Source organism: Chlamydotis macqueenii, chromosome 1, assembly GCF_036417535.1.
Source record: "Chlamydotis macqueenii isolate bChlMac1 chromosome 1, bChlMac1.mat, whole genome shotgun sequence".
NCBI lineage: Eukaryota > Metazoa > Chordata > Aves > Otidiformes > Otididae > Chlamydotis > Chlamydotis macqueenii.
In genome coordinates, this window is record NC_141556.1 from 25,253,694 (window position 1) to 25,278,323 (window position 24,630).

Here is a 24,630-nt window from a genome sequence, read left to right on the forward strand (position 1 = left end):
AGAGCTGATGGTTTCAGTCTAGCCAAGACTTGGGTCAGAACAGCTTACAAGCTCTACATCATGGATGAATTACTTTGATGGAAAAATGTGGAAAAACTTGTACCCGTATGGACTTTCATACCTCCGGCCACTGCGGTTAGGATTGAATTGACAGTGTGTCACAGTTTGCTTTACAAGCTAACAGGGAAAATAATATGGTGTTTGTAGATGTTGCAAGAGCTATGTCTTGCAACAGAAAGTGTTATCTCTGAGTATAGGTCTGGTTGTGAGTACCCCTACTGAACTAACGCGTCTATGGCAGTCAAAAGGGAAAAGCAAGAAGAAGCAGCAAGTACAATAGTTTGTGATAAGACCTTCTACTATTGCTCACCTTATTCAAAACTAGCCCCTCTACACAGTGGAAGTGAGTACATCAGAAATATACTGTGCCATACACACGTGCGGGCAGCCTGCTCAGACTCAGGACGCTCTGTAGGCAAGTGTGGTGGTTTTCTTGTATATGAAGAAAACAAAATTACTTTTAGTTTTTAGCAGCTACTGCAGCACTAACTGTCTGTCTGTCTTCTTTCACCAATGAATCTTAGTTTTTTTTTGTTTGGTTGGTACCTGATTTACAGATTTATGTTTTGTTCCTTGCTTTGTTCTTCACAAGAGAGCTCCCAAAGCACTGAGATAAAAAGACAGCACCATGTCCTTATAGGAAGCACAGTTCTACTTCTGAAAAAGTTTCCTACATTCTTGTCATGAAGTACGTACCCCAGATAGTCACAGTGGTGTCTCCTCATACACCATACCTTTTCATTCTGATCCTACGGTAGATGTCCATCTCGGCCAGCCAGGTTGAGGGCGACCATAGGCTTTAATGAAGGAACAATTAATGCACAGTCGTGAATTCTTTACCAAGGTATGAGGCTGAGGTGAGAAAGCTTCCTGTTTTCTTCCTTAGCTATGAGCACCCTGGCCCTCTGATTTCAAACTATCTTGCAGCCTTGGGGAAAGGATCTGTGTTGTCTGAACCCAGTGATGCTACTGGCATGTGTTGGACAGTATCTCCCTCTGCTAGTGAGTCCAATGAATTCAGAGAAAGATCGACATTTTTTCAACCCTGCCTACTCTATCCCTGTAATCTTCTTTCAGACTAACATAGTTCATACATATTTGCATGTGCATGAAGCCTGATGTATGCCACATGCATTAGAGCTGTTTTACACTTTCAGATTGAGCCTTCAATGCACCTGCTGCAAAACCAGAATCCAAAATGTGTCTTACTTCCAGTTGCACTCTGGGCCCCAATAGCTCATGGTGTGCCTATAAGCAAATGTACACCCTTGAGAAGTGGCTGCAAGTCCTGGCTTTGTGGATATGCAGACACTCAGACACCCAGGAATCCTTGACAAGTGACAAAAAAGCAATAGTTTGGAAGGTGATTCATAAAACCAGTAGCTGACTGCTAAAACGGGGGGAAGTACAAGTGTGTACGGCTGGTAGAGCAGTGCCACAGACCGGTTTTCCAATGCGGTCACGATGCCAGTTCAGTCGTAATGCCAGACCACAGTGCAACTGGGATGTGATGACCATTTATATTACAAATAAAATTATTTAGGCTCTTAGATTATTGCAGAGAGCTTGGAAACTATGTAGTCAGTGTATTAACCAAACTGTGAATAGGAAGTCTGAGGGAATATATCGGCCTGGAAACCCATGCCAGAAATGATAAGCATAGATGTAACGAATATATACATACACTGGTATCTCTGACTTCTCTGGGTGGGGTTCTCTGCTCTGTGCCAAAGTGACCTGTACCTAGCTTTCCTTGGATAAAATGCCGTTTCAGCTGTGTTTTTCTGACTGGTTGGGTACTCAATGGAGCAAAGCAGAAGTCTTGAAAAAGTTAATTCTTTCTCTTGCTCTTGCATCCAATATTTCTTTTTTTTTTTTTTTGTCTTCTGGAGAAGTGTTAGGTTATAAGACTGAAAAATCCTATCCAAGAGCAAGAATAGTTACCAATTGAGTTCCCAAGTACTGCAACATACAGAGAAATGAGAACTGTCAAAGCAAGCCAAGACAAATAGTAGCAGGAGCCCAAAGATACATAAATTTCGGACTGAGTCAAAACCACCCAGAGGTTTTGTATAAATAAAAATTCAGAATTTCATTTAAAAATAGCCCATAAAATGTGAAATATTCCAATAAAATAGATGAAAGTATATCCACAGAAGGAGTGAATCTGCTCACTTTGAAGTCAATGAGAGTAAAATTGGGGCCCCAGTACTTTGGAAAGAAAATTAAGGAATAAGATCATCCTTAAGGCAAGAAACTTGAGTGTGGGTTAGCCTGAGAATGCTGTAACAGACAGAAAGAGGAGCCTGAGCTTTGAGATAGGCTCAGACACCAGCCTTTCATCTGCTGCCCACTCTGTGCTTTCCATCTATGGCACAGCAGTTGTTATCCCGTAACATAACTGGATGTTTGACTAAGTGGGTGTCGTAGTTCAGCCCCAATTGGGACCAGACTACACAGTCTCTCTCTCACTCCCCCCACCCTCCAAGAGAATAGGGGGAGATGATATAAGAAAAAACGGCTCGAGGTTTGAGATAAGGACAGGGAGAAATCCTTAAAGTTACCGTCACGGGCAAAACAGACTCGACTTGGGGAAAACTATTAATTTATTACTACAAACAGCAGGATAATGAGACAGAGAACAAGGTAACCTCCCTCCACCCCTCCCTCTTCCCAAGCTTAACATTATCTCTACTACCTTCCGCCCCGAGCGGGACAGGGGGGAAGAGGGAATGGGGGTTGCGGTCAGTTCATCATGCGTTGTTTTACGCAGCTGCTTCATGGTTGGGGGAAGAACTCCTCACATTCCTCCCCTGCTCCGTTGTGGGGTCCCACCCCTATGCCACAGTCCTTTGTGAAACTGCTCCGGCGTGGGTCATCTCTTCCACGGGGTGCAGTCCCTCTAGAACGGCTGTCCCAGTGGGCCCTCCACGGGCCACAGCCTCCTTCAGGCCTCCACCTACCCCAGCGTGGGGTCCTTCACGGGCTCCAAGTGGATCTCTGCTCCTCCATGGACCTGCATGGGCTGCAGGGGGACAACCTGCTCCACCATGGTCGTCACCACAGGCTGCAGGGGAATCTTGGCCAGGAGTCGCATTACTCCTCCCCCTCCTTCTGAACTGACCTTGGTGTCTGCAGCTGTTTCTCTCACAAGAAAAAGTTTTTCACAACAGGCTGGCAGACACCTCTCAGAATCTCTTCACATCATCCAGCTCATCTCCTCTCCACTTCTTGCAGCCAGGCCAGGCCCAGTCGGGCCTAGTCGGCTGCCTGGCAAGAGGCCAGAGGATGAGGCCTGCAAGGCCCATGAGGCCTGTGCCTCCCCCTCTGCGCCTCTGCCCCCGCTCAGCTTCTTCACATCTTCTCGTCTCTTTTTTTTTTTCTGTTTTCCCCTTCTTAAATACGTTATCGCAGAGGTGTTATCACGGAACATTCTGTTACCAATCAGCTCAGCCTTGGCCAGCAGCGGGTCCGCCCTAGGCCTGGCCAAGTCCCCTGAACAACGGGGAGCAACTTCTAGCAGTTTCCTACAGAAGCTACCACCTTTGGCCCCCCCTCACTAAACAAAACCACAACAGTGGGAAATAAAGTTTAATCGCTATATAGAAGGTAATTCGGTCTTAGATACAACTCTGCCAGCAACTCTTGCTCACATTTGTTAGAATTTCATTTCATGTGCCTCACACAGTCAGACCCATACCAGGTCTGATATGGGTCAACATACCAGGTGTTGGCCAATATAGGCAATGGGAAGTTTGCCATGACTTCAAAGGAGTCAGGATTTCCCCCATATTCATCACATGGTAGTATATTTGGCATGATAGCAAAAATAAGGATATTTTAAAACTAATTTATTATGTGCAAAGAATATTAGGTAAGTAGTCAAAGGTGAATCCATCCAATGCCTCATCTTTGCCAACACATATTTATCCTTATAGAAGGCACAGCTTTTTGCTTGGCTTACTTTCCAAAATACACATACTTCTCAATTTTAGTCAAGTGAGTGGTAAATTACCACCGGTTTACAGTCTCATCAGTGGGCAGATTAAGACTATCAGCTTGAAATCCTGCTCCACTGAAATCAACAGGAAACTTCCACAGATGTTGCACAGTGCCAGGATCTCATGTTCCCTCAGAAGCAGTATCTGAACCTACTGTGTCTACTGGCTGTGACTGTCGACTGGAAGACAGTCAGAGTTTTTATTACCTTCAGCAAATGTGTACATTCTTCAAATGTGGAAAGAGGCATTATATCTCTCTTTAGGAATCCGGAACTGGTATTTTCCTTAATAGACAGGTCAATCTGATGGTGCCTTTAGCTCAGTATTGGACAGTGACTAGTACTACATATTTGGGGAAAACAGGTTAGGAAAAATCATGAGTACAACATGACAGGGGTTTTTTATACTATGTCATACACTGTTATCCTGTTTATTTGCAATAAGGAAACTTCCAGAGGTCTTGGCTTCAGCTAGACAACTGTGTTTAATGTTAACCAAATAGAATTTTAGAAAATAGAATTTTAAGGGAATCACAGAAGTGTTGGTTAGAAGGAACTTAAGGAAGTCCATCCTCTCCCTCAATGCAGGACTATAGCCAACATTAAATCAGGTCAGCTAGATTTTTTTTCTAGCCAGGACTGGCAAGCATGCAAAGACAGAGATTCCAGAGTCTCTCTGGGTGAGCAATTCCTTTGCTGAGCCATTCTCCCAGAGATAAAGTTATTCCTAATGTCCAAGCGGAACCTTCCAATTGCAATTTTGTGGGTGTCACTCCTTGTCAAGCTATCTGCCACTACTGAGAAGAGTTCGGATCTTCTGCCTTTGTAACTGTCCTTCAAGAAGTTGTAGGCTGCTATTAGATCACTCCTGAGAACCCTCTTCTCCAGAGTGAACAAGCTTAAATACCATAAGCTTTGGCTTATGGCATAAGCTAAGCCTAACCAGCTAGCTGATTAGCTATGGCTTATCAGTCAAGTGTCTAAGACACTTGACTGTTTTGTGGATCCTATCCAGTTCTTGACATCTTTCTTCAATTGGTCACTCTTAACCTGCACACAGCATCCCAGGGACAGCCTCACCAGTACTGAATAAGGGGGAAAAGAGCTCCCACTGATCTACTGACCAGTGTCCTCCTGATAGCACCCAGTATGCAGTTTGTCTTATTCACCATGAGAGCACAGTTACAGAAGCATGGAATAATTGAGATTGTCTTATGTTCAGGTGTGACCTTTCTCATTAATACATCTGTGTGTAGTCAGCCTGCCAGAGCCCCACTAATATCTGTGAAATTTTATACAACATCTTATAAAAATAGATATGCACTCTCTTGAGGTATTAGGCTCTGATCAAGAATACGGACTCATTAGAGCAGCATGAAGAAATATAGATATTTTTTTCCAGTAGAAGATTTTAATATTTCAAAATTTGGAATGAAACCAAGGAGTGTTGAGTCTTTTCATGGCATGATGCCTCAGCTCTCAGGCAGCCTGTCAGCCTCGCCCCCTGCATGTCTGGGGAACTGGAATTGCCAAGAAGCCACAAGCCGGAGGGTCCCTCTTTCCCAGCTCTCAGCACTCTGCCAGCCCCAAAGTGAAGGCGTCTGTAAGCCCAAGATCCCCTAGAACCAGCCAGAAGGGCTGTTGAGAAGAGAGACAGGCAAACTGGCAGGTTCAGTTGTCTTGGAAACCTGCCTGGATTCCATTGGAAATTGGTCAAAAATGGAAATTCTCTTGTGGAACATTCTGATTTCAATGAATGGTACATCCTGATGAGAAAATGTTTCATCAGAAATTTTCTAGCCATATTGCTCACTGCTGGAAGTAGATAAAGCTATTTTATGGATTTTTTTTTTTTTTTCCGCGCTCCCACATGGTTTGGTAGGATCAGATTAATGAGCAAAGCAGTCTGAACATTCAGTGGCATTTGGTTCTGAGGTTTTATTCTAGGAACCTTTCCCTCTGGCTGAAATCTAAGTTCCAGTTCCATCATTCAGGCCTCCAGAAATTGCATCAAGTGAAGCACACTGCGACCAAAAGATAAGCAACTGCACTCTGCTGCTACATTTCTTATATGCTCGTAAGTGCTCTTAAGTTCAGAACAGCTCTTGCACAATTAATAGAACCAGAGGTCTGCCTCTGATTAAAGATACAGATTAATAGCAGATTAGTCGTAAATACAGGAAGGGAAGATTTCCTACGGAAATCCTGGTATATGTTTCTGTAAGCAGTTTCTGCTCACTTAGCTTGCAATAGTGCTACAAGAATAAAATCTAATCCCCCAAAAGCAGCTTCAAAAAGTGTAGGATTTTCTGGTTATTTCAATTGAAAAAATAGTAATAGGTAAATAACAATCATTCTGTGACTATAAATGTGTTTTGTGTTTAGGTGGGCAGATATCACCTAATTGCTGTGAAATCAATGGAAATTCTATTAATGAAGAAACATTACTTCAAATACTATGAAGACCAAATATCTTTCCTTAGGTAATCATCAGAGGCCCTATCAAGCTAAAGAAGAAGAAAATTATTTAGTTGAATGATCTCACCAAGGTAACAGGCCATGTCGGCAGGAGAAATGCAGCGGATGTCATGTACCTTGATGTTAGCAGGGTTGTGGACTCTGCCTTTCATAAGATTTTCAGGAGCAATCTTGGTAGACAAGATTTAGAGAAAACTGCTATAACGTGGGTGCAACAGTGACAGAAAAAAAACCTGCACTCGGCTGTGTAACACCAAAATCCCTTTGTGCTGTGCTATCCACAGTGGTCTGTCCTGGTTCTTGTATGGAAGAGGATGTCGGGGTCATACACAGCCACAGCTGAACATCAGTCAACAGGATCGCTGTGGCAAAAATGGAAGAAAGCATCATGTAAGAGTACTGTGTGCTCTCTCTGTGATGCCACAGATCATTTTATGTTGGTTATGCTTAAATAGGAGAGTTGTGTCGAGGTTTGGGCACTGTGTTTCAAAGAAATTATGATCCAGAGAAGGAGACTGAAAGTCTGGAAAACATGATCTAAAAACAAGGATTAGAGGAAGTGTGACTGTTTTGTTGGCTGAGGGAAAACAGAAAAAGTCTTCAAACACAGAAAAGGCTAATAACAAAGGTAAAGGTTCTCTGCCATCACTGTAGGAAGAGGAAGAAATGAGCTTGCTCTACAGCAAGGCGGGTTTTGGTTAGACATTAGGATCATAAGCATAGGTAGGTAATGGTATGGATCACTTATGGAAACTAGGTTCTCCATCACCAGATGGAGATAAGACAAAGCAACAGCTGTAAGGAAAAGTTTATGTATTACTGGTTCTGATGGGAAGATGGATTAGGGGACCACTAAAGGTCTCTTTTGGTTTCTTCCTAATATTCTACAAAAACTATGTGTGACTTTATCTGATCAACCAGCAACAGTTTTGGCATGTTCTAAACAGAAAGGATTTAGGGATAATTTAAACCAGTGTACTGGGAGAATCATCTTCAGTGAATTTTTAAGAGAAATATAGCATTTTAAGAAGAAAAGTACATCAAAAGGATGCTTTGTAACACAAATCTCTTACAGTAACACTTCTGTCTAGTGTAAACCAAGTGACTTTAGCTTCAATATGGCCTGTCTAGAAACTAACTGTGCAGCAGCATAACAGACTCTCACTCCTCCAGTATTTTCCTTTCCTTTCATTTCATGCTGCTTCCGTTTGCAGGATAAAAGACTGATTGCAAGTAATAGCAGTCTAGAATTTGAGTCTTGCCTAGATTATTTTTTTTAAAGTACTAAATAGATTTTCTTTTTGACAAGCTCTTTTGTTAACATAAAAAAGGGGAAAATCCAATAAAAAGAAAAAAACAGTCAAATACAAATGGTAAATAACACAATTGCTGTCTTTATGCTATGTTTTGGGAGTGTTGCTAGAAAGGGCTGTTAGTACCTTATTGAAGAAGTGTAAGCCATTTTGTGCACTTACACAGGCAGGCACATGTATAATCACACATCCTTTAAAACTTGTGAAATTTCCTACAGAGACACAGGCTTGAAAGACAGGCCATGGACTTGATGGAGTTCATGCTTGTTTGAAGAAGTTGGCCTTCCTCACGAAGGTGGGCCGCTCTGCATTTTTAGGGGATGTAATCTAGGAGGTTTTGCCATCTGGACAATCCACAAACTAGTATTTTAGTCGAGACATAAGCACAAGTCTAACAAGCTGGGTGAACAGATTCAGCAAAAGCAGAGTAGGAAACACCCCAGCACCAAAGGGTGCCCACCTTGAATTGCTGACAAGCTGCATCTTCCTGTACCTCATGAGCTCTTTTTTTCCTACGCTGTTTGTACAGCACATTACTATGAAACAGAGCAAGCATTCTCCTGATGTCATTCTTTGAACTAAAATTTAAACTATCTGTAGTTGCATCATCTGGGAATATATGTTTTTGAAATTCACTGAAAGCTGTACTGTTCTTTTGTCAGAAAATCTACAGTATTAGGCTTGTACAGCATTGAACCCAGGAGCATGAGAAACAGATAAAAGTGCTGATGTGTAAGGAGTAAGCATCCTGCTGCAAACAGGAGGTGTCGGTTCTCACAAGGTGTCTTGCTTAATGAGACTGTTGTTAAAATCGGCTGCTTTTCATACCATACTACTTTGACTATTGAGGTAAGCTTCCTCCAAAGACATCTGAGTTTCAGTGGCTGTGTCAACTCTGTGGTAGGAGGAAGTAACCGATGCGAAATATTTTTTTCCTCCTAAACTGCCAAGTTCAGAAAACCACTCTGCTTGTGACCAGATGAACAGAAAGTCCCCGCTGCGTTTGCTCTATTGCTCAGCAAGGCTGAACCTCTGTCCCAGCTGGACTGTGAAGAGCTTTTGAAAGAGGAGTTGGTGAGCTGCAGGCAAAGCCAGAGTCTGATTGCAATTCACTGTGAGTGTCACTGCGCTACTTTGGGACTCTCAGCAATAGTGGTGAGATCCGTAAAGCCATAATACTGGTGTGAAGATGGCCAGTGAACAGTATCAGAGGGCATACGAGTTAATCGAGGAGCCAACACCTTCCAAGTCATTCCAGAAGTTCTCACAGTTCCGGTTCTTTTCCCCACAACTGCAAAGTAATCCCATCTAACCTCAGTGTCCAAACTGCCACAGCTCCAGTCTTTTAGTCTCTGAGCACCATGTCTCCTTGTCCTCAACGAGATCATTTTCACAGCACAGCTGGTGAGCTGTAAACTCTGCTGCATCACCAGGTGCCTGCTCACACGGAGCTTCCGCAGTTGCCAGGGATCCTTTCATTAGAGCTGAGCTGCTTGTACCAGCTGGGCAACAATGCAGCCTAGTCTGGTCTCTAGATAAACCCCTTTGGCCTAAAACCAGCTGCATTTAGAGCTGCTTCACACAAAGTGTGTCTGCTGTCCAAGTTCTCTTTTTCACTTCTAGAGTGAGGCAGATGCCCCCGTTGCCAGTTCTGTAACACTCTGTGGTTGGAGCTACAACCCCTCAGGGTTGTGCCTATCAGTCTACAGCTAAGGATGCCATTTCTTTTCTGTGGTCCAGCCAAGCACACCAGGAGGGATGGGGTGATCACCAATGTCTCTGCGCTTTTTATCTTACTCATCACTTGAGGCTTAGAAGGATGGGATTCGGTCATTCCATGATGTTGACAACTGTGTGAACTGGCAGAATCCTTAATTATACAGGCTGCTCTCTATTCCTGGATACATAGGACTTAATGTTTTTTTTTTTATTATAGTAGCACCTAAGGGCCTGACTGAGTACAGGCTCTACCCTCCAGATATTTGCTGAGCTGCCCTGTCTTTTTGCGCCATCACCCTGAGCGTTCCCTCACGAGATGGGATTCTTTCCTTTCCACTAGAAAAACACAGACATGACAACAGTGGTTTATATGTCGGTAAGACAGGAAGAGTTGTCATCTTGATTAAGCACTAAGGTGTGGGTGGACATGGAGAGACTGCCCATCAATTCTCCTCTCATCATTTGAGTTGTGCTGCGAAAAACAGAGCATGCTGCTGATTGCAGCTCTGAGGGGAAAGAATGTTGAAAAGCAGGCTTTGGTACGCAGGCATGCTGCCTGCCACACAGGTGGGAGGAAGGAAAGAATGACGAAGGCTGGAGGCTGTGGCTTCTAGCAACAGGAGGAAGGCTCCTGCTCCATCTGCAGATCTGCACCTTCAAAACGGACTGAGCACCCTGGTAGCAGCTAAGGGGCCAGGAGCTTGGTCCAGCAAAGCAGTAGCACCAGCTAAGTCAGACCCCACAGGCTTTCTCCTTGAAAACCACCAGAGAAGGGAAAGGAAGGGCTTGAGGAAGAGCAGACAGATATTGCAGATCACCAGCTGGCATCATGCAGCTGGCATCAATAAAAGACATTTGGGTTTTATGTTTATAGGACCCTATCTGAGGAACACAACTACTAGGAAGAAACAGAATCCACTTGACAAAGTGGGGCAAAAGCAAGTCTGCCAAAGGGCTGGCCAATGTGGTGAGGAGAGCTTTAAACCGGGAATGACAAGGGAGGGAGACAGTGACCTACAATCAAGGTCACTTACCTAAACAAGTAAGGAAGTGGTGGACCAGTCTGGTAAGGAAATGGTGCAAGGTGATGTGTAATCAACAGAATAGGGTGATAGAGGTTGACATAAGTGCATACACATCAATAAGGAAGTGAAGCTCCAACAGTATGGCATTATTTAGAATGCTCTCATACATTTTCTGGGAAATCAGCATGACTGAGTGCCCATCCAAAGTGCCTGTACAATAATGCATGCAGCATGGAGAACAAACAGGCGGAATTAGAGGTCTGAATGCAGTTGCAGGACTACAATATCTCACTGGGATCACAGTCATGTTGTGGGACAGCTCACACAATGGGGCAGAGTGATGCAATCGGCGGATACAGGCGATTTAGCAAGGACAGGGGGAGGGGAGGGAGGGGAGGAGTTGTCCTTTTTCAGAAAGAACAGTAGGGATACATGGATCTCTGCCTCAGGAAAGGTATGAGCTGGTTGAGAGCTTATGGGTCAGGAACGATATCTGGCTGAAATGAAGCATTAATAAACTTGGAAGTAAGCTTTATATGTTTCCTGTGAGGAAGAGTTGTAGTTGGAGGAGCTTCACTGCATGGAAAAGAAGAGCTCTCATACTAAGGCAAGATGTTCAGGGTGGCGTTTGTGACCTTTCATGAACAACACCATCTGTAGCATTGCCTGGCTCAGGGCCTCTAGTTTCCAACTGGTGATGCTTGTTCTTGATCTGTACAATCTCAGTTGGAAGTGTTCCTTGGACGCTCCTCATCTAAAACTGTAACGCTGATTTTTAGGACGTGTAAAGCTCTTTGGGAAACTGCTTCAATGTCATATATGGGGACCATTAAGATCTCCACATCCACTGACTGGAAGTTTTGCAAAAGATTGCCATTTTGCGCAGATTTCGTGTGGCTCTCCAGCTCATTACACATTCCTTGTAAGACCTCGAGCTAGCAATATTTCACTGCATCTGCACTCATACCTATGTACCAGATGTTAAGACAAATATTCGTAAGTCTCATATGGCAAAAGAAAATTACCACCTTCCACTTCTTTTGGCTAAATGACAGAATATCCTGTCCTCACTGGCATCAAATTGTCTGATATCACAAAAAACATTCTATTTCATGAGGAATTAATAGGATATCATATGCAAAGAATGTTACAGAGTACCTTGTAACACTTAAGGTACTTTAACAGACAAGATAAAAAAGCTTCCTCTAATGTGCCTTGCACATATATTTAAAGAAGATTTTGGTCTCTACTATCAGCAGTCTATAAGAGTTAAACAATACTAGATGCACTCACAGGGAGGAAAATGGAATAAGCAACCCTGTGGTCAAAGTGTGACGTTATTTTAGCAACTGCCTTTATACTAACTCCAGTGGAATTCCACTCACTTACATACAGGTTTCCTTTTATGATCACATACATTTAACTTGAAGTAAAAATCGACCTAAACGAATGAAAAAAAAAAAATCTGAAAGTTTGTGAATGATTGGACCTGGACTTTATTTTGACATTACAGAAAAAGGAGATATCTGTGAAATATTGATCAGGATCACTGCATCAGTGACAAGAAAGGTTTGGAGGTGTTCAAATCCATCCTCTGGACTCCGATTTTTTTATTACTTCCATATCCATCCTTTCTATCCATTGTTACTTAGACTTCTCATATCAGATACCTGATATTTTGGCTGCTTTCAAATTAACTTCTGATAGCAACAGGGAGAAAAGTCACAGAAATGAGGAGCTATCTATTTTAAATACTTACCACATCATAGGGCAAACCCTAAATAATACTTTCTCTTTCAGACACACCCCCATACTGTTTATATAAAACTTGATAACATGTTCTTGCATGTTTGAAAGAGGAGGGAGAGGAGAGCGGAGTGGGCTTCACGCTGTGCTTATACCTTTCAGTTTCTATTTATAGTTAAGCAACTTAGAACTTGGTGAAAATCACATTTTCCAATTGCTTCAAGGCAAACTGCCTGCAGCAGCGCTTGCTAAGTAACTGTCTTCTCAGTGTTTTTTTTTTTTTTCTCCTCTGTATAATATTTAAAAGATGGCCTAGGGTTTGTGTGTTATTTAGCATAGCACTGCAATACTGATCCTACCAAATGCAAAGATCAGTGTTTCCTACGATTGTGCTACTGCATTGAGAAAAGTAACTCTTACGCCACAGACATTCCAAGTTTCGGAGAGCTGGGTCTCTGCCAGCAGCTTGAGGCTGGCTCACTCAAAACACCATGGAAAGATCTGCTAGAGCAGAAGTATTAATTTATAGCGTACAAATGTGAAGTTTAGGTTTACAGAAAAAAAAAAAAAAGTACTTTTAAAAGCCACCAGGAATTGCTTTGATACCAGAACAGAGAATCAAGGCTAATGGCTGATTAGCAGAACATCTAGGACCAGAGGCAAGAATCAAGAGCCTAAAGGTAAAGCACCTGAAAGGGTTTGCTTCTGTATTTGACTTTGTTCTCATTTATCCCCATTAGCCCTGGGATGCTAAATAAGGCACACATCACATTTAGCTTTCCTGTAATTACATGAAGGAAATGTTTTCATTTTCAATAAGAAAAATAAACACAGTGCAGTGCTATAATTTCACTTGGAAAAAAATAGTAGCTATGAGAGTAAGAAAGTAAGTTCAGGTCAAATGCTAGAGACAGAAGCAGAGACTTGTAAAAGATGTGAGTAAAGCCAACAAGGTCGTCTTTGTTCAGGCCCAGTGTACTTGAATTCTTAAGACACTTTGGTTTCTGAGGTTTGCAAAACAAATAGTTACATGTTTTTCTCAGAGTTTAACAGTGTAATGATAAAAAAGCTATTCTGCTGTTTTATTGTTTTAAATATACGCATTTTGGATTTTAAAATTGTAAATATAGAACACATTACATAGTGATGTAAAAAATAGAACACATGTGGCTATGAAACACATCCTGTTTCATACCAAATTTCTTAGTCTACAGAAGCAAATATGGTCAGTTCACCACAGACAATAAAGCAAAACAAACTCCTACAGTTATAGATATTATTTGTACTTCTTATAGAAGACCTTTGGTTAAAGGCCATAGCCATTTAATTCTAAGGCAAATTACAAAAAAAAAAAAAAAGGAAGTTAGAAAAAATGGAAAATTATAAGGCAAATTAGAAAAGAGGGAAAAGAGGAACTCGGAGCCTTCTGGAGGCATTGTGGAGGCTGGCATACCCCAGCTCCAGTGCCAGCTATCACATTTCCCGGGAACTGCGACTCTCCAGCCCGCGTGCGCCAGGGCACCCTTTCAGCCGGGTAGGTAATCAGCGGGATTTAATTACAGCCGTTCTCACGTCTCACTTCTTTCTTTGACTTTGATACAGGTGTATTCTGAGCTCTTGGTTATTGTGCAGATAATATTATTTCTTCTTTTAATACTTTGATACTGCTACTTATGCTATCTTTTTAAATGTTTGTATCTATTGCAAACACTGGCTTATCAAAGGAGCCAGCCTCCTTTAGCACACTGACCTCATTAGTCTGTTACGTAGATAGTGTCACCTAGCAAGTAGTCAGGGGAGTATGGTGAAATGTCACATACTGAGCACTGAAATGACTGTCAAACGAAGATATAACTATATCATCATTTAGAATTAAAAGCCATAACGACTTTATTCTCTTGAGCAATGTTCCCACCGAGGGTTTCTTTGCTCATTTTGAGATTTCAGTATGCCTGAAACTTCAACGCACTGTGAGAATTTACTAAAGAAATTACTTGATTGATGTTCAAATATCCATCTCACACCAAGGAGCAGTTGGTATCAAAGTATGTTATTTTAAACCCATTGAAAGAAAGATCTGTTGACCAGATGTGGTTAAAATAAGACATGGAAACTTCCTTTTGTCTACCTTTGACTTTGATGATGTGCGATATGCCCTATATTGTAGCTGCAGCTTTGTTCTCTGTGAAGAAAAGTGCCACACTGATTTTGTGGTTTGACAATAGTGGAATGGACTGAATCTGGCCATCTGCTGCCCCAGCACTTTCCGTACCCACCCCAGCAATAGCTCAGCTGAGGGAGTTAGACCAACAGAGAAATCTTCTTCCACGCAATAAAATGGTGTCCTTCCAGCTGATCTCCCTGACAATGCCAATGCACGGTGGGGTTAGAGGAATACCAGTGCCAAAAAAAGGTGGGTAGGGGGAAGGGAAAAAGAAACAGCGGTCACAGAGCACAACCATGGATAAAGACGAGGAAGAGATTGCGTTTTCTTCCTACATGGTAGCACGGATCAGCTCTGTCCTACTGATCAAAAATTATTTTACAAAAGTTGCTTTTTAAAGCAGAAAATGCCTTTTCTGTTCATTAACAGAAGATAACTTCTGGTATGTTTGGTGGGCGGAAAAAAAAAAAGGTGTTTAAAATATAAAAGAAACCAAGCATAAACATTTCAAAGGGTCCTCCATTCCCTCCCGGCCCGGGGCACGGGGCTGGCTTTCGGGCACACCTGGCACCCTCACTTGTGGCTGCGTGGCTGCGGATGTACACACGCAGGGGATTTATTTTTTTTTTTTTTAATATCACCCTTCATCAAATTATCCAAAACGCTGTAGTCCCGCCCTTCCTATGAGCCTAGAAAGCCCCCGCGGGCAGAGGGAAAGGGCCAGCCCCCGACGCTGGCCAGAGACACCAATATCGGCGGCCCCTGCCTAGCCGGGCCGGCCCCTCGGCCTGCGGCGGGAGGGAGGCGGGGTCGCGGGGGCTGGAGCGGGGGCGCGGCTGTGGGGCGGTGCTGCCGCTGACCCGGTCCGCCACCGGTAGGGGGCGGGCGCGCTGCCGTCGCGCCTTCCTCTGCCTCTGCAGCGGTGGGGGCTGCGCTCGGCTTCCTGCTCCGGCGCGGGCGGCCCGGGGTAGCTTCTGCGGCGCGGGGACAGTGCGCGACGCCGCCGGGCCCGCGGCCGTTCAGCCCAGGTAGGGGCTCGCGTTCTCCGCGGGGCTGTGCGGGGCAGGTAGGCAGCTGCCCGCGCTCCCTTCCCTGGGGGCCGCCCCAGGTCCTCCCGCCGGGGATCCCGCCGCTGGCTCTGCCGCCCGGCCGCGCATTGCTCTCCCCCTGCGCGTGGCAGGCGCCGGCTCTCGCCTCCGCTACCGGTTTTCCCCCGACGGCACAACTTCCCCGGGCCGCCTGGCCCTTCCCCCGTGCCCTCCCGCCCGGGAGCTGCCACTGGGAGGGGCGAGGGGTCCGGGGCCTCGGGTGCGGGGCAGGGCAGAGCCAGGCGGCACCCCCGGGCGCCCTCAGAGCAGCCAGCCGGGCAGGGGTCTCCCCTCCCCTGCTCCCCATTCTCCTCCTCTGCCGTCCCCGCGGTGGGCGCGGCGGAGGCAGCGGGGAGGAGGCGGCGGCGCCCCACGGCGAAGCTGGGCAGCCCGGTCCGGTTAAATGAGCGAAGCGTTTGCTGTGTGGGCAGCCTCTTGCTGCTGGCTTGGCGCGGTGAAAACGGAGTGGTGCTGCTGCTCGGTGGTTTTGTCTCTTTCTCTGTTGGGTAACGGATCGCGGGCGTCGTTGGCAGCCGGGTTTTAAGGCTCGGCTCCTGTTTCGCTGGAACGTGGAACACAGCGTTGCGGAGAGCGGTCCTGAGCTGGTAAAGAAGGAGATTGTGCTGTGCATCCAGGTTTGCAGAGACACACCTGTGTGCCTTTCGTTTTCAGCCTATGAGTTACTGAAGTAGGAAAAAAACCCCACTTTTTGGTTTTTCGATGGGTAAGTGCTACCGCATCTTTAAGTTACATTTTCGCCTGAGCTGCCGAGGGGCTGTGTAACTCGCCTGATTTCTCGGTCTTTCCGTTTATTCCACATTTAAAAGAGTTTAAATGGTCACGTAATAGCTGCAGACTTTGTAAAGGTCTCTGCCTACACCAGGTATTCTTTGCAGTGTTACGCGTGCCCCGTAACGCCGCGCAGGCTTAGGGCCTCTGCTGGTTCTTTGCTGGTGAACCTGGATGACTGGTCCTCTTCTTTCAACAAAGTATGTAATAATAAAATTATGTTGGGGGGGGGGGGGAAAGACTGGTTAATGACTGCACAACAGTCTTTTTTTTTTTTTTTTTTTTTTTCTTTCTTTCTAAAGCTTGTGAAACTAATCAAGGTATGAATCTCTTAATTAGCACATATTCCCCCCAGGGATTCTTTTAAGTATGAAGAAATCTTTTTTTCGTCTGTTGGTTTTGCATAGTTGTCCGTGTGGCGAAACAAGTTTTGTGACTTGCTTTAAGCCTACAGGTTGGCTCTTCAGAAGCTAATAGCTTGGCATTGTCGTGTAACAACATCTAATCACTTCGGGATGGAGGAGGCACCTGGTTTGTTGCAGGCCATTGCTTCCATCTCTTCCCAACAGTCCTGACCACTTCAACCAGTAAGAGTGCAGAGTAAATAGTTTAAAAAGTCGCCTGGGTACACAGAACTTGCTGGCTGGCCTCTAGGTGCAGGCCGAGTACTTCAGGGATTATGTGCTCTACCTTTCATGAGAGAATCTGAGAATTTAATGCAACTTTGGCAAGCTAATATTAAATAAGTGAATTGTTACTACTGAATGTTTAGTTTCTGGTTTTGTTAGAATATTAGCATAATACATGGGAAAAGGATTTTTTTTTTTCTGTAAGATCACAAGATGGGACTGTACTGTGTGAAAAATACTCATTTGCTTACAGATTATTTCACAGCCTAAAGGTTAGGTGTCCACAAGGTGAATCCGCAGCAGACACAGAGAACTTGTTCTTTAAGATTTGAACTGTTCAAAGAGAAGTTGTTACTCAAATAGAACTTGGGTTGTGGTTTTTAAACCTATAGTCCCAGTGAAGTCAAAGAGTTGGTATGTAAGGGCTGCAAGTCTTACAACTTACATCAGCGATCAGTATCTCCATGTAAGTGATATATTCAGTTTTGATTTTTTCACTAAAATCCACTGAGAAAGTTTAGAATTTAAGATGTAATTATTGTAAACATGCGTGTTTTCCCTGCAAGTGGCCAGCTGCCGCAACCCTGTGACAATCATTTTGCTGTCAATGGCACTGGATTATTTTAATTGTTTCATAGTTTAGAAGGATCACTCTGGGAAGTCTCACATTGATCTGAAACCAAGATTGTCCATAAATTCTCAGAATTACTTTAGGAAAAATGTAATCTGCAATAGTGCCAGAAGTATTTTACCCATGCTTCCTGAAATCCAGTCACACTTCAGTTTTCACAGGGTGTTATCAATGGTTATTCTTTTAGAATTGTTCAACTGTTTTGTTCCCCATGAACAGTGTGATATTCCTATGTTACAAAAATAGTTTATATTTTCGTTTGCAGACGGAGCTGCAGCTTAGCTTTTTTGCAGCTCTTATTGGAGCTCAGTGCCAAGAGGATATGGAACAGACTTTGTGAAAGAGGGAAGAAGCTTTGGAAGACTACTGGGAGAGAGGGAGCTGCTAGAGTAAACTCTGCCCTGCATTTAGTGTCCATTGCTGTTGAGTCTGTTTTAATGGCAGAAAGTTGCACAATATGTTTATATGTACAAAAGCATGGTAATTCTTATGAAGTCATAGAATCATAGAATGGTTTGGGTTGGAAGGGACCTTTTAAAGGTCATCTGGTCCAAACCCCCTGCAAGGAGCAGGGACATCTCCAACTAGATCAGGTTGCATAATTTTGTTAATTAAATTTTAAGTATCGTCTGTTTTTTATGTTAATTACAGTCTCCCCTCTATTCATAAGACATGATTTTTTGTGACTGGCTGACTTCCTTCCCTTCTCCCACCCTCTCTCCAGTTTTCTTTTGCCTGAGGAGAAACTAACTGTCCCCTAGTAGCAAAGACTTCTTTTCTTGTTCTGTTTTGGTAACACCAGTTAATTAAGTTGTTATTTCACAAACATTTAAGCTGGTATAAGCTAATGCGGCTGCTAGAAAGCTGCTGACCTGCTCCCAGAGCCATTTCTGCTTTTGGATCAGCCCAGATATTCTTGCAAGTGCCAGGTGAGATGGTTGTGGTTGAGGCAACTTCGGTGGCTGTTTGTTTGCTTGCTGGTCAGGTGACATTCAGGTGACACCTGAATGGTTTTGGAACTGCATTTGAGTCGATTCAGGCAGAAGTTTGTTACAGGAATTTCTATAATAATTAGTGAATGTCTCTTGCAACAGCATGATCCAGACAGGCGTAGCTTCAGGAGTGGATAAAGTAAGTAGTGATTGCGTATCAGCGTCTTCATGTCGGATGTGTGTAGAGCCACAGTGGTAAGCACCCTTCTGTTTCTGAGGGATGCTATTCCTCAAATTAGTTTACATGTCCTTACTGTGGCAAATTTCTGCATAGATGATGACATGCAGTAACTTGCTATCCTACATAACTTTAATTTTTCCCATCTGTGATGATCTTTGGATTTTAACATCTCAAAGGAGAGATGTCTGTGTTGGATTTTAGTTAGTGGGATGTGTACCAATGGTTAAATATTGAAGTGTACAAAGTGTGTGTCTGTGTGTATATATATGTACATAAAAATATAAAAAGAATAGATTGTCCTTATAATTTTTTTTTTTTGCGGTGAAATTAGTTCCTCTCAGCTGTGTCTTATATGTTTGGTACTGGGTTGCACGCAGCCAGGTGGTAGGTTATGGATCTTTAATCCCTTCAGGCTCAGAAACCAGTCTAGAGACTGCAGTTTTTCTTGCTGTCTCTTTGTGTCTTCAGTAGGAAGAAGTGGGTCACTCTGGAGCTGTTTAGGATCATGCAACCGACCGATTTCCTCCCCATTTCTGAGCATCTTCCACCTCATCACTCACAGGTGATGGCCTGTCCAGTGCTAATATGGACCAGTAGCAGTGACTTGCCAGTACCACAGGAGCGCTGCGATTCTGACTGCACCACGCAGCATGGAGTTCGTTAGTCACCGACAGCAGTTTCAATATCTGCAATTTGATCCCACTCTGCAGCATTCTATAGGCGTAGCATGGCCCCTCTGCGTCTTGGGCCTGCTGTGCCACTGTTACCCCTTCTCCCCGCCCCTGAGCTGACGCGTGATGCTTTCTCTCCAGGGTGCTTCCCTCAGCTGGTGGCACTCGCTTTCTGTCCTGCAAAAGGCCGAAGCCAAGTGCTGCCTCACATGGGAGGTGAGTGGATGAGAAGGCGCTCAGTAGTGGAGCAGGGGTTTCTGTATCCCTTGGAACAAGAGGAGGGAGAGATACCAACAGTGCTCTGAGTGGTGATTATCACCTGGGAGTACTTCCCCAGAGGCACATCCCAGCGTCCTGGTGAGATCAGCTTGCTACTGAGCAAAGGTTAAAACTGCTCTCGAACATGTAGCCTCAGATCATGCTGAGCTCTTGCTAAATAAGCTTAAATACTTGGTAATATTTTTTTTTATTTTGTCAGCAGCGTGTGGCAATGCTACAATCAGTACCCTTGATCCTCTCTGCCTTGCAAAGTATGTAGGAGCTCCGTGCCTCGCTGTGTCTGTGGTCTCGGTGTGTGGCTCTGTGATGAGGTTGATGTGGTGGTCTGTGCAGTAAATGAATCTCACTCATAAGATGATGGTCTCATTCTGACATCTTAAAGCTACTACTATGTAGAGTCTGGTTGTGCTAGAGGAGAAGAATCGTATGGAGGAGCAGATCGGTCTTCCTGCAGTAAACTTGGACCTTTAGAGGAAGTATTTGTAATGCTTCTTTCCTGTTCTGTTTGCTTGCTTGATAACTTCATTTAAAATGGGCCCCAGTGTGAAGTGACATGCTGTAACCATAGCTTCAAATAAATTTCTGCAGTGGTCGCATGTAGTTATATCAAGTCGTAGTAATTATACAGATGTTAATTGTTCTTCAGACGGATAACCTTTTTGTATGGTAGTTCTGTTGAAAATCACTGTGTGAGGCAGGATAAGGTGCATGGTAGTGATGCATTATTCTGATAACAGGTTTAGTATTTTATTATCAGTACTGAGATGTGAAAGCTGTTGCACGTTTGAAACATCTAGTGGATTCTGGCAACACCTTGTTTCGATTGAGAACTGGTGATCTTGCAGATAAATGTGTTGCAAAGCTTTATTTACTCCTTCCTCTTGTGAAAGGACTGAACAGACTTTGCTGTCTTATGAAATCAAAGTGGTAATTTGTTTCTTAAAAAAAACATGACAGAAAACAAATCAGTGGTTTTGAACTTCTGAACAGGTGGTAATTGCAGCAGTGCTTCAGTTACAAAATAGTTTCCTTGTCATTTGACAGGAGAAAATGTTAAACCTCACTCTCTTAAATCTCTGCTGGGGGATTAATGTACTTCTCTGTGATGAAGTTGGAAAGCAAGTGGGTGAATGAGGTTCAGTAATTTGTCCTTGAGGATTTTATCTAACTGAATTTCTCAAAATTATTTTATCCAACCCTGTGAAATACAAGGCTAAGATTCTCTTTAATAGGTACCTCAGCAGCAATAGTACAGTTTACTTTATCACATATAAATAGTATGGGTTTTAGGGACAGTAAATTAAATCCCATTTTTAAATATATGGACCAGTAAATTTCATGTAATATTTGGGAAGAGTCTTCAAAGTATAGATTGAGTGCTTATGAGGTTTGGTTTTTATTGTTTTAATTGCAAAAGGAATGTGGATTGAGTTTCGTTCTCAGCGGGAAGAGTGCCTTATCTTTTACCTAGGCTTCCCAGGATTCGGGGGAATTTTTCTGTATTTGAGACCGACTAGTTTGTGTGTTGCCTGAAGCAAAAGTGCTGCATTGATGCCACTAGCAAAAGCTCGTGTGGTCAGTGATTTGACACACCATTTGTGAAACATTTGTTTTGCACATCAGGTATCAAAACACTCTAACACATATGGTTCTTCTCATATTTATTTCCTTTCTTAGAAGTGAAACTACACAGCAGTATTTGCAGCATAGGACATGCAATGGTAGCTGAATTGCCTATTTAATTTTTAACTCAGTTTGGGTTTCATTTGCTAAATTTGAGTTTCATTTGCAGTTGATTGAAGTAAAATAAGATCTTTTTTTTTTTTTTTTTTTAACAAGCAAACACTTTGGGTCTAATTCAGTGTTGTCAGTGTACCAGGCTGAATCTTACACCTATATGGAGGAATACAATTCAGGTGGTATCATTTTAGTAAGAAGTCAATTATACTTCATGGTAGTATTTGTCTCAAAGGAGAAGAAGAAAAAAAAACCATATTTGAGAGTCTGTAAGTTCTTGTGAACAAACCTTTTTGTCTGTATGGAGTTCTGCCATAACCACAAGGAATTCATATGGATGTAGGAGTGCCTGTAGGGAACAACTGCTTGGGTCACAGCCTGTGTCATCAGAAGACACAAACAGTGCATGATTGTACAGTAAAATTGAACAACAGTAGTTATTTTAAAAAATACGTGATTCTTTTCTATGTGTGCCCTTCACCAATTGATGACACCAAAATAAATGAATGTTGTAAACATGGCGGGGAAAAAAATTATGCTTAGTCTAGCAGGAGGGTAAGCAATCATCTGGGTAAGGAAATGCATCTTGTATTTGAATAAAATGATCATATTAAAACCTTAGATTCCTACTGAAATTTAAACTTGGAATGATTTTGACTGTCTCAGCTGTTTGGTCTGTGGTATGTAATTCAGGTTGGCACAACCACTGGTTTAAAACCAGAGCTCACATAAGAATAGCTAATGCTGTCCCTGACATGTAATTCACTGTAGGAAACCACCACTGCTCTGAACTGCCTTAAAACAACAGTTTTAATATCTGTTAACAGAGGTTGGATTATACAAAATGTTATTTTGCTGATTGCATTTTACATGGTATGAAAAGGTAAAATGGCTTTTTTTTTTCTTTAGCTGTTCTCTGACAGGAAAAAAAAACTGCATCTGCTAATCATTGAGGAAGCCAGTTAGTACTGCAAAAAATAAACACTGTCCTAATCTACTCATGACTCAGAAATAAAAATAAAAGCTAAGCTTTTTTTTTCCTTTGGTACTAAGTAATTCTGAATGCTTATCTAATTCTAGTACAGTATACTTGGTGTGCTATTCATATTAACAGATAGTAAATACAGATAAAACCAGATATAACATTATTTGATCATTTTTTAAAGTATACAAACTTTTAAATCCTATTTTGGGAAAACAAAGATCCCTCTGAATTTAATTCAAGGCGTCTCAGGCTGATACCAATTTAGTATTACATATCTGGGTACAGATTTGCATAGAATAGTATGTAGATACAGGGTTAATATTGAAGGGGACAGTAACTCACACCTTGTAGACTCTGTAGGTTAAGCAAATGTCTGTTCTATTTTCCCCGACTTTTATGATGACTTACAGCCTTCTTTTTTATGTCTTTTTTATCCTTGTAGCTGGAAAGTTGTTTTCCTTCAATACTGTAGCTAGAAATAGGTAAGCAGCAACCAGTGGATATTGAGAATGGTCCATTTGAGAATCTTTTAAAACATTTTTTAAATTACACCGTGGAGGTAAGACAAAAAAGTGTGTGTTCCTTCCCTCTTTACTTTTACAGTTCCTTGCAAAGCAAACCTGATCCTTTAGCCCTTAGTTGTTTTATTTAGGTCATGTTATCATTATCTAGATTTTTCCATTTGGGGATTATGCTTTAAGATAGACTTAGAAAAAACTACATATGGGTCTCAGTTAAAAGTCTAAATAGCAGATAGAGCCGAGTATTTTGGGTTTGTTTTTTTTTTTTTTTTTAGGCAGAGCAAAATAACTGCTTTTTGTTTCACACACAGCAATCCTATTGGTACAGTTCACAAGGAGCAGTTATGTTTTTTGCAGCAGTACGACATTTTTGACCCCAGTATTAGAGAGCTGCTATAGTCTCTTGGATCCTTTTCTTCACTACTACTGCCTGTTTTGCCACTCGTGATGTTTTGAAGTGTATTACTTTCTGTTTTATTAAATATCATTGTTGATTTTGGTAAATATAGTTTACACACACTATCAAATTGCTAATGGACATGCTTTTATCCTGGGAATGAAGTAGAGTAATCTGCATGTTTCATTGTAGAATGATAGAATGTTTTGTGTTGGAAGGGACCTTAAAGATCGTCTAGTTCCAACACCCTGCCCCTGGGCAGGGACACCTTCCACTAGACCAGGTCGCTCAAGGCCCCATCCAACCTGGCCTTGAACACTTCCAGGGATGGGGCATCCACAGCTTCTCTGGGTAACCTGTTCCAGTGCCTCACTACTCTCACAGTAAAGAATTTCTTCCTTATGTCTAATCTAAATCAAAAACATATATTGCAGTCATATTTTAAAAACCCGTATAGAGGGAAGTACATCGCAAGCGGGCGGAGCTTTCATGCGCAGTAAGTAGAGCAGAGACTGTCCCCGAGTGTCACGTGCCCTACGTTGTGTCCCGTGGCACTGTCTCTGGGCAAGAGTACTGGGCAGGGCTGATAAAGAATTGACCAAATTGAATTGCATTCAGTTTGGGAGTGAAATCTGGGCTGTGTTCAGTACTGCACCAGTGTGGCAGTATTAATAACTGTTGGTGTGTATTTTTTCAATTTCCTTTGCTCACTTCAGTACAGTTTCCTCTTAGACCTTGATTCTAGGAAGAAAACTTGCTTGATGATCACCATATCTAATACATGAATGTGGAAAGAACTCAGTCTTGGCATGTTAGAAACTTTATGTCATCTAATAAAATATGGTAATGATTTTCTTGGCAGAATTACGGACTCGTAGTTGTCCTAAATAAAGTTAGAGTATAAACTCCCTGTGTGAAGTATCTGGCAGAGCTCTTTCAAGAGGCGTGGGTCTCTTTTAAAAGCAAGCGTCTTCTGCTCTACTGATGGAAGCTAGTTTTAGTATGTATCAAAATATGTGCGGTAGCTGTGTGGTGTATGTCCTGAATTTGTCAGATTTGTGTTTGTCATCCCCACACAAGTTAATCAAGAAGTGGGCAAAAGCCCTTTTCACTCTTCCTTTCTTTTTTGTTGCTGTTGTTGTATGCTGCCATTTTCTGTTTTTTCTTCTGCTTTTGTTATGTTGCCCTATGTGTAGCATTTTGGGCTGTCATGGGGGTTGCCTGG

The 24,630-nt window shown here is 42.7% G+C and overlaps 1 protein-coding gene across 3 annotated transcripts in view; it reads left to right on the forward strand.

Annotated features, from left to right (window-relative positions):
• The first annotated feature begins 15,399 nt into the window (after nucleotides 1–15,399).
• FAM3C (FAM3 metabolism regulating signaling molecule C) overlaps nucleotides 15,400–24,630 on the forward strand; it is a 31,364-nt gene continuing 22,133 nt past the window's right edge. For 2 of the 3 annotated variants that reach the window (XM_086747333.1, XM_086747350.1), the window contains exon 1: nucleotides 15,400–15,533. The gene's annotated coding sequence lies outside the window, so the exon portion shown is untranslated. Of the gene's footprint in view, nucleotides 15,534–15,956; nucleotides 16,229–24,630 lie in introns of those variants that run through there. The other variant, XM_086747342.1, reaches the window with a different exon arrangement.